This window comes from Lytechinus variegatus, chromosome 15, assembly GCF_018143015.1.
Source record: "Lytechinus variegatus isolate NC3 chromosome 15, Lvar_3.0, whole genome shotgun sequence".
Classification (NCBI taxonomy): Eukaryota; Metazoa; Echinodermata; class Echinoidea; order Temnopleuroida; family Toxopneustidae; genus Lytechinus; species Lytechinus variegatus.
In genome coordinates this window covers 6291741-6302155 of record NC_054754.1, presented here as the reverse complement: position 1 = coordinate 6302155, position 10415 = coordinate 6291741, and the positions used below count along the sequence as shown (strand labels likewise).

Sequence of the window (10415 nt, the reverse complement as noted above, 5' to 3'; positions counted from 1 at the left end):
GCCTATATATTTATTTATCCGGTCAATTTTTGGCGCTAATTACTATCAAAAGGGCATCCTGAAGGAGATGTTGCGAGCTCTAAGGCGCGAGCTCAAACTTTTGGACATTTCATGTAGGATTAATGAGACATGAAAATAAAAAGTTCCGTGCAGTTTTGGCAGTCATGAACAAGATGTGTATCTAACAAAAGAAATTAACGAAATTTTTTAATCACTATGCTGACCAGAAAAGGAGCCCGCGGTAAAGGACTGCAGTTAGTGACTCTTGAACATTCATCTCACCAATCGAATGCGAGCGCGAGCTGAAAATTTGTGACATTCCAACTTGACCTGAAAACAGGAAATTCTTAGCATTTTTGTAACAATTAAGGAACAGACTGAGAAGTAGCTTGAACAATAATGATGCGAAAGCGAAACGCGAGTCAAATGTGTATGAGATTCAAACTGGACATATTCCACTCATTTTGTAACCATGAACAGGATGATTATACCTTATGAGAGTGCGATCAGTGCGAGCTAAAAATTGTGTGATTTTATAACCTAACATACCTACATTAGATTTTGATTTAAATGAGAGGTATTTCATTTTGAAAAAAAAATGTATTCTATATTACATAACATATGGGACAGCTACTAGTATTATGACGTCACAATTAAATGACTGAACAAAATTATATTCTGATATTAAACTTGATGGATTTTCCTCAAACCTTTTTTCAATATAAGTATTATTTTTCTGATGTTTTTACAACTTTTGTCGGGGTGAACTTCCTCTATGAATATTCCAAATAAGGGAAAAGCTCAGAACCCTCTAAACCCATTTTATTAAGAGTGTGCAATTTCGTATTATCTGATTTAGTCCTTTCGTTTACTTAACCACGATATATATAAAGCAAAATTTTGATATATTTTTCTTATAATCAAGTGAATCTGAGCGATTTTATCAGATTTTTCTGCTCTCAACTAAACCATCCACACAACATTCAGGGTCAAAAACACGTACAATATATTATGCACATATATAATTCAGTGTAGGCAAACTTCTGTGGGCTTCTGTTACAGAAAACTGAGGCGCATTTTTTTTTTCCTTGAAATGATTTGGTTGTTGAAGAAAAAGTGAACGGATAGAGAGAAAGCCTAAAATTTCCCTCATGAAAGACATATCTCTTGAAGAGAACATTGACATTAGACCATTAAGTTGTACAGATAAAGATGGGCCACCAAAGGCACTGTAAGATAAGTGGACAAAGTGCCATTTTCGGCATTAATTGTGCATCTTTGTTGAACAAAAAAAATCTCTTTATTCTATTACATAGGCCTATACCCCGTAAGGGGTATAGGCCCATGTCAGTCACGGATCAGTCACGGATGTGCATGCCTGTTTTTCAAAACGTGTTTCAATTCATTCAGTTTGGATATAAATCAAACAGAAAAGGCACATTATTTATGTGCCTTTAAGTAAAGGGGGGGGGGGTAATGGGACAGACTAACTTTGCTACCCTGTGAGGCAGTTGCGTACCTAGGATTTTCTACAGGGAGGGGGGGCAAATTCGTCCGCCAAGAAATTCGACAAGCAAAAAAAAAAAGTTTTCAAGTTCAAAGGAGCCGGCCAGAGATCAGTTGTGACCAGGCGCGTACGCAACGGGGGGGTTAGGGGGTTCGACCCCCCCCCCCCTTTTTTTTGTCTCCCCAGAGGTCGGTCTGGTCAAGGAGTTATCGGGCAAGCGCCTGATAACTCCTTAGTCTGGTTACGGACAGTCCCCCTACCCAATAATGTATATGACAGCAATAATGAACAGAATCTCATGTTTCCGACGAAAAACACAGAAAAAATTTCCGCTCGCTTCGCTCGCTCCATTTTATTATATCTTTTATTTCCGCATGTCGCCGACATGATCACGGTATCGCCATTAACAAGGCCATACATGATTATCATGATGTATACTTATGAATACAAGTGAACCAAGACAAAGACATACGTTTTCTTACAAAATATGTTTTACCAATATGAAAACCAAAATGACGGAAAACGCTAAAATGTCGGTTAGCTCGCTCCGCTCGCTCGTAATAATTTATGAAATTCCATAAGTATCTAGTCTCCTGTTCAAGGCCGTATTATGAGTGTTACGAATAGAAGGACATGTAGCATCGACTAATACTTGATTTACTAACAAACTATTGACAAGAATTGTATGTTTTGACGGAAAAACGCAAACATTTCGGCTCGCTCGCTCCGCTCGCTCGTAATTATTCATGACATTTCTCAAGTTTCTAGTGTTCTGATCAAGGCCATATCATGAGTGCTACGATCCGAAGGACATGTAGCATCGACTATGATACCAACAAACTATTGACAAAAAGGTTATGTTTTCAACGCACTGAAAAACGAGAACATTTCTGCTCGCTCGCGGGTCATGACCGCACTGTTACATACCCCATCCCCACTTAAATGTTATTGTCTTATTTGCAGCGCTGAAAAAAAAGAAAAAAAATCATCACCTCCCCCCCCCCCCCCCGCTCATTACTTTTTAGAGACTGGGCGGGAGATTTAAAAAAAAAAATCAGCTCGAAAACCCCCCCTTTCAAAAATCCTGCGTACGCGCCTGGTTGTGACTCGTCGGGGGGGGGGTACGATAGTGCTGTGAGGGCATCAAGATGATATGCCAATTGCCAAATGTCCATTTTAGGCACGAACCCAATTTTCGTCGTGTTCAGTTAATTTTTCACCCAATTATTATGTAAAATCCCAAGTAGGACGTATATAATGGCTGGCTTTTCTTACAATTTTTGTTTTACCATTTTGCTTGGTTTTACAATATCTGAGTACTGATTCTTTAATATGGGGAGGAACCTCACATTAACAAAATGGAACGTCTGGCAGTGCAATTCCGCTCCATGCTATCCCCCCCCCCAAAAAATATATATGTATATCCCGGGGGGGCACTTCCATTCACAAGTGGATACCATGCGCGACCATGGGGTCTCGAAAAGCACCCTAAACACGTAATTTCCATATTCTGAAAATGCACCCCTTAACAAGTATTGGCGTGTGAAACCCTACCCTTAACAAGTATTGGAAACAAAACGATATACTCTTGGCAAATATTCCCTGAAATGAACCCCTAAACAAGTACAGGAATGTTTTATTGTTACGGGTCCTTCGGTCGTCGGCTTTACCTTATTTGGTTTAGTACGACCCAATCTTCTACACCTCGCGCAAATCGGACTCTAAACACGAAGTGTTGGGGCAAAAAGGACATCCTTTATAAAACATTTGAATTTTGTTTTATCATCCCCGCAAATTCGACCCTAAACACGTAATTTTCCTAGCGAAATAGATACCCTTTTTTCATTATTTTTGTGTTTTTGACACCCTTATCACGTTACGTACGTAACGTGCCCTATCGTGAAAAAGACATCCTTTTTACGTGTTTTTTTGGTCGCGCATGATATCCACTCGTCAATGTAAGTGGCCCCTCCGGGATATCTATATATATATATATATATATATATATATATATATATATATATATATATATATAAACTCGATGTTTAAATGCCAGAAATTTAGAGCGCCTGAATGAAAATTTAAGTACAGTTAACTGGCAACAAATTTATGATTCTGAAGACGTGAATGAGGCTTACAATAATTTTATTGATATTTTAAAGGATAAATTTGATATTTGTATACCATTTAGAGAACGATTGAATAACTATAAAAATATCCTAGATCTCCATGGGTGACTAAATCTATCTTAAGATCGATAAACCGGAAAAATAATCTGTTTTATAAATACAAAACTAATCCAAATAATAAGACTCGTGAAAAATACACTCGATATAAAAATATTTTGACCAATTTACTACGACAAGCGAAAAAACATTATTATGCAATGCAATTTGAGCTTAATAAAAATAACATGGGAAACACATGGAAAATAATTAACAGAACATTAAACAGAAACAGTAAAACGCAAAATATTATCAAAATTAAATCAGAGACTAACGATCTTATTGAAGAACCTCAAGCGATAGCTGAGATTTTTAACTCGTACTTCTCTCAAATTGGAAAAAAACTTGCTGAAAATATTCCGACAACTGGCAGTAAATTTGATAATTATCTGGGGAATAATAACCAATCTTCTTTGTTTTTTGTCCCTACTGACCGTGAGGAAACTATCGGTATAGTGAATAGGTTAGAAGGAAAGAAAAGCTCAGGACACGACGAAATTGATAACTGTCTCCTAAAATCCATAATCTTAACAATAGCGACTCCGCTGGCCCACATTTTTAACCTATCACTCACTAGTGGCATTGTACCAAATAACATTAAAATTGCGAAAGTAATCCCGATATTCAAAAAAGGAGACACATCTGAAACAAAAAACTACAGACCAATATCACTGTTACCATCCTTATCCAAAGTTTTGGAAAGGATCGTATTTATTAGAGTAACAGACTTCTTAAACAAACATAAAATTTTTTGCGAATCACAGTTTGGCTTTCGAGCAAATCACAATACAACTCAAGCGGTATTGAAATGCATCGATACATTATCACATGCCGTTGATCAACATTTACATACAATTGCAATATTCCTGGACTTTTCCAAGGCTTTCGATACAATTAACCATGATATCCTATTAGTAAAGTTGTCACACTATGGTGTTAGATGGAAAGCCTTGGAATATGGTTCAGGAATTATTTATCGAATAGAAAACAATTTGTACAAATAGATAATCACAGTTCTTCATTGCGACCAATAAATTGTGGAGTTCCACAGGGTAGTATACTAGGTCCCTTGTTATTTATAATATACATAAATGACTTTTATAAATCTTCAGATGTTCTATCTTTCATTTTATTTGCAGACGATTCGACCTTATTTTATTCCCATGCGAACCAAAATACACTATTGTCTACTATAAATCGTGAACTGAGACATGTAGTTGAATGGGTTAAAGCAAACAAATTATCCCTTAACATCCTGAAGACAAACTTTATGTTATTTAGTAACACTTTGCAAAATCTACTTGGAGACAACCTTTTGGACGATACTGCTTTAAATAGGGTCTCTTCAACTAAATTTTTAGGTCTCATGATTGACGATAAATTGAAATGGAACATTCATATTCAAAATATATCCAAAACTATATCAAGGAACATTAATTGGTATAATGAATAAAATAAGACACTTTTTTCCAAAATCAACACTTTTTACACTATATTCCTCCATAATATACTTCCCTATCTGAATTATGGAATAATGACATGGGGTAACGCCAACAAATATCTTACAGACAAAATTCTCATCTTACTAAAGAACATTATAAGAATTATACATAATGCTCCTCCTCGTTCTCATACTAACAATTTATTTTACAAGTCCAATATTTTAAAACTTCCAGATCTATTTCTTTTTCAAACAGGGCAATTTATGTACAAATTGAATTCAAACGAACTCCCAAACATATTAATTAACAAGTTTACAAAAAATAACGCCCGAACATTATGAAAAATACGAGACATTTGGCTTCCTCCTGCTCGTACGCACGGGCGTCCGTCGATATAACACATGATATTTTTATGAAAATATGCACCCTTTTTCTTAAAAGTTGATGGAGAGGGGAAAAAATTAATCGTATCAAGTCGGGGTATTCAGTAATGAGTACAGGAGAATATATATTTCACTAATTTTCATGATTCATTCCATTTGATTAACTCATCTATTCGTGTTTTGGGGCTAATCTTTCCCTTACGCATTGCTTTTTGGCAGAAGTTCTATGGAAAATGCACCTTTTTTCACACAAACTTTGAGACACTCTGTATTCATTCCCCCATTGCTCGAGAATGAATGGGCAGTTAACGACGGGGTTAAAGATTTATTGAGGAACGGAATGTATATTTCATGAAGATGAAAGCCATTTTCCCATTGGATATCTTCAATACGTGTTTTTTACTAGATGAAGTTAGTTGTCGAATAGGCTGTCCTGGCATTTGAGGTCTCTATCGGTGACGTCACTCAGGATCGTCATGCCTGAACCATCGGCCGGGCAGGGGTCGCAATGGTAGTATGATTTATGGATAATGCACTCGATATATACAATAATCTTGTCCTCCCGTTCAAATGAATGTGAAACTCATATAATTTTCATCAGAGCATTCAACATGAGTACTGTAGTACACATTTCTTTGTTATAATGAATTAAAGTCCCTCCAGTGAGTTTGATCACACCTATTGCGAAAATGTATCACCCCTACGTTGTAACACAGTCAGCTGTTTGCACTCAGGGTCACTCCGTGACCTGTGTGTGCGTTCAAGAGTTGTACACGATTTTCTGTCTCATTTAGGCAGAAATCTTTCATAATGTACCCAACAAGACAATCACTCCGTTTTCACCTTCCCCGTACCCGCACTCAACTCGCACAAAAAACAATTTCTTTTTAAGGTCCTAAATACTGGAATACACTCAGTCACGACATCATTAACTCCGTTAGTCTGAACTGTTTTAAAATCAAGCTAAAAAAGCACATTCTCGAATCTTATAGAGTAAGTCCAAATTGAGCGCTCAGGACCCAACTTCTCTCTTTCTCTCTCTCTTCTTTCCTCTATGTCCTTCCCTTTCATCTGCCATCACCCTTATTCCCCCCCCCCCTTCATTCTCTTTCATTCACACAGGTGCACCAGTCTTTCTTCTCGGTAATCTATCTTTTCACTTTCATCCATCATTTCCGTACTCCATCCATCACAATCGCGGCTTTCTTACGATTTTTTTCTCGTTCTTGCATTTATACCTACAAACCTGTCTCTTAACTTATTCTTTGAGGAATCCACACTCAACAAGCCCTGCTTTTTAGTGGATCCCTCCATTTCCTCAACATTTATTTAAATAGTAAAGACGAATAAAATAAATCATATGCAAAACTCTTTAACATGAATAGTCTGCAGCTATTATGATTATCTAGTTCATCGTAAATATGATTATTATTATGATTATATTGTTTCGTGTCTATTGTATATATTTACTTATATATGCCACATTGTCATACTGTATATACTTGCATATTCTTTTATATCTTTGTAATGATTTCATTTGCTGTTAAAATTGATTTGAGTTGAAATGAAATAAACCAAACTGAAACTATATATATATATATATATATGTATAATAAGTGTCCATTATAGGCTTCGATTTAGTTTCGGCACAAGTAGCTTTTTGCCTCTTTGGGGGCTCCAAAATGGCAGATTTCCCCATATATAGGCAAAATACGAAAAAGGTGTGGGTAACTTCGGCAGGATCCATGATAGCGAGAAGCCGTGCCAGCACCTCTTTATTTATAACAGATAGATCCGGGAGATAGATAAACTTTATTCCTATGTCTTAAGTGGTTTCAAATGAATAAAAGAGGGCTACCTACATACTCGTAAAAATGATATCTTCCTCAATAGGGACTTCACTAAATGACAAGTGTCAAGTACAAATGTACATCAAGTATGGGAAATTAATTTGAAGGGGGAGGGGTCCGATGAATGATGGGGGATCGAAGAGTGCAGAAGGGAGAGAGTAAGAAGGAAAGGAGGAATGGGGAAAAAGACAAATGTTATTTATTTCAAAATTATAGGCACAGCCTGGAAAAAACCCAGACCGATGTAGCTATCTAAGATACATATAGCCTACATAATACATTATTTAAACTTGTGACTTGTGTCATGTTATAATCAGTGACGTGAGTGGGCGCTACGCGCGACCAACATCGCGATCGCAAGATCATTTACCTACTATACGTTATTATCGTTCCTGATCCTCGAGAAAACTCCCCCTAAGTAGCTGTAGTGAGTAGTGTACTGCCGAAAAGCCTGGATTATCTATACTGTTTTTCATGCTTTGGTAAAGGTGAGAAAGAGTAATTTGTCATTTTACGATTATAACTTTTGCTTGTGACGTGTTGCTTTATGATATAGAAAGTTTTGTATCGTGAGATTGCGTATTTTATCGTAGTTTTCTTCGTGGTGTGCATGTCACTGTGAAAATTGCCAATGCCACTTGCCAGATGATTGACGGTCTAATGCCAGGCATGTCTCCCGGCCGGACCGGCTGTCGAGTTCCGGCAACGGCCCGGCATCGGCAGCAGATTTCACGCTCGCTGTTTTGTTATTTCTTTCTATTTGATCACCTAGTCCAAGTCCGGTACCAAGTCTAAGATTGACTTAATTAGTAATACATACATGCTCTCATTATTGTTGGATTGTGATTTTACTTCCGAGCTCACCCACACGGCAGGGTTCATTTCATCTCGCGTGCTAAGGCTAAGCCGAAGCGAAGGAATATCATTCAAAGTTCAAACAAAGAAAAAAGTCAAATGCATGCATGCGACAAGTGACCAAAATATTTCACTTGCGAAGAGGGGTCCGATTGGAAGCTGATGTCGTAAAATGAAAAATAATTTCGGCAAAATTTCTGCATATTTATATTTTGTAGGTCATGTAGGTATTTGTGTATTCTAGGCCCGTTTCGGGTACACGGGTACAGGTGTACACGCACGGTCAAGTCAGTGCATGTGCACTAAATTCCATCACCGTGTACACGGTAGCATCTGCAAAAGCTTGCATGGGACTACAAAGTCAGTGAACAAGCTCACAGCCTCACATTAAATCTTAGTTCTCAGACATTGCACATATGTTTTAATTACTGATATGTCAATATATTTCAATTAATCTAGAGTGAGTTCACTTCCAAAATCGCCGATTTAATCCACATTCATTCTGGAGACTCAAGTTTTTGTACCACGAAATGGGTCTGCTCCGGTCTCGAAAACTCGAAAGCGTTGCTCAATCACACTCAGAGCCAATTTGAGAATCACCAATTGCAACAGCGATCATTGTTACAACTTATGTGTTACACGCTCGTACACATGTGCTATAAGCTTGCAAACAAGCGCTCCTCAAATTGGCGACAAAATAATGAAAATCAATCGATAACTTCAGTTACCCTTAATTCTGTAGCGATCTGTGCATACATGTATGGTACAGTATACATAATGCGCATCCAACGAGCGTCGGCGCTAGCTAGGGCCCTGCACTGATTTTCATTTGCATTCTTTATAATTAAATGCGCTGTTAAGCTGAGTTAACTTTTAATTTGCACCAATTTTTGTGGATTAATTGATAATTCAAACTTCTCAGGTAAGCTTTAAAACCGTGACTTGGGCTATATAGACCCCTTTTTATGACATGTTGATGTGGGTCCGTGTCGACATGAAAAGATAACTCGCTCTCACAGTGTTTACAACGTGTACACGTGTACACGACCGAAAAACACGCCGTGTACACGTGCATCAAAAATGGACTTTCAAAACGGGCCTAGTTTATTCATGGTGAAAGTTTGGTGAATTTTATTGGAATAATTTGTTTGATATGATCAAATTCATGAAAAGTGTTCGGTAATGCGATCCACTACCATACATGTACAGCAAGAAAAAACAGGAAAAAAAATGCTGAGCGCCTAGAACGCAACCAGCAATATAACTTTACAAGCTTCCGATGTAAACAAGCAAGTGTATAAATGATATCGCACGCCCTCTCACAGCCCTCATCGAACACAAAAAATCTGTATGTGTGATTCAACCTTCTTTGGCATTAACTAATATTAATTTATATCATCATTTTATGGGGGGGGGGTGGCCTGTGCTGTCATCCCCAAATAATTTCAAGTCGAACATCATAATGATGAATCATGCGACCAATATGATGGTAATGATAAGGAGAGAGTACAGTACTTTATGATGAGCATGATGGTAATATCATTTTAATACTGTGTGCATGATGACCATTGTTTTTTTTTTCTTGCAATTTTTCTGTTTCTTGTTTTGAATGAAATTATTCCTTTCAGAATGTGTTAGAAACATAATGAGGAAAGTTAAAACCCATGATAAGAAAATGAATTTATGCGGTTGACATCTTTTGAAAAATTTTCCCCTCTCTGCAACCGAGTGCATTGGGTTTGCCCTGTTTATTTTACCTCCCATTTGAATGTCCCTTCATTTTTTTTTTAATTCTTCATCCAGGATAATGATATGAAATAGTTGAGAGCATACGAAAGAAATGAAAATTATAATTTAAAAGAGTGTGTATTAAGGGAAATAACCATTACATTTGTTTAAATTGCTCATTTTCAGTCTATTATTATCACTCCAAGATATCTTGCACATGATGTCAGGCACACTATAAGAACATTGATTGAAATTGAAAATCCATTAAGGTCAAGGGTGGAAGATGAAATGGTATCTCTTTCATGAATAACATAATTTCAGAACAAAGGACAACATGTACAGTACATAAATTAATGCCTATAAATAGTTTGCATACAGGGGGGGGGGGTCCTTTGTTTCCTTGATAGACATACATGTACTGTACT

The 10415-nt window shown here is 37.0% G+C and overlaps 1 protein-coding gene across 1 annotated transcript in view; it reads left to right on the top strand.

Annotated features, from left to right (window-relative positions):
* Nucleotides 1-7821: 7821 nt before the first annotated feature.
* Nucleotides 7822-10415, top strand: part of LOC121429021 (V-type proton ATPase 116 kDa subunit a1-like) — a 35185-nt gene continuing 32591 nt past the window's right edge. The window contains exon 1 of the mRNA XM_041625917.1: nucleotides 7822-7895. The gene's annotated coding sequence lies outside the window, so the exon portion shown is untranslated. The remainder of the gene's footprint in view (nucleotides 7896-10415) is intronic.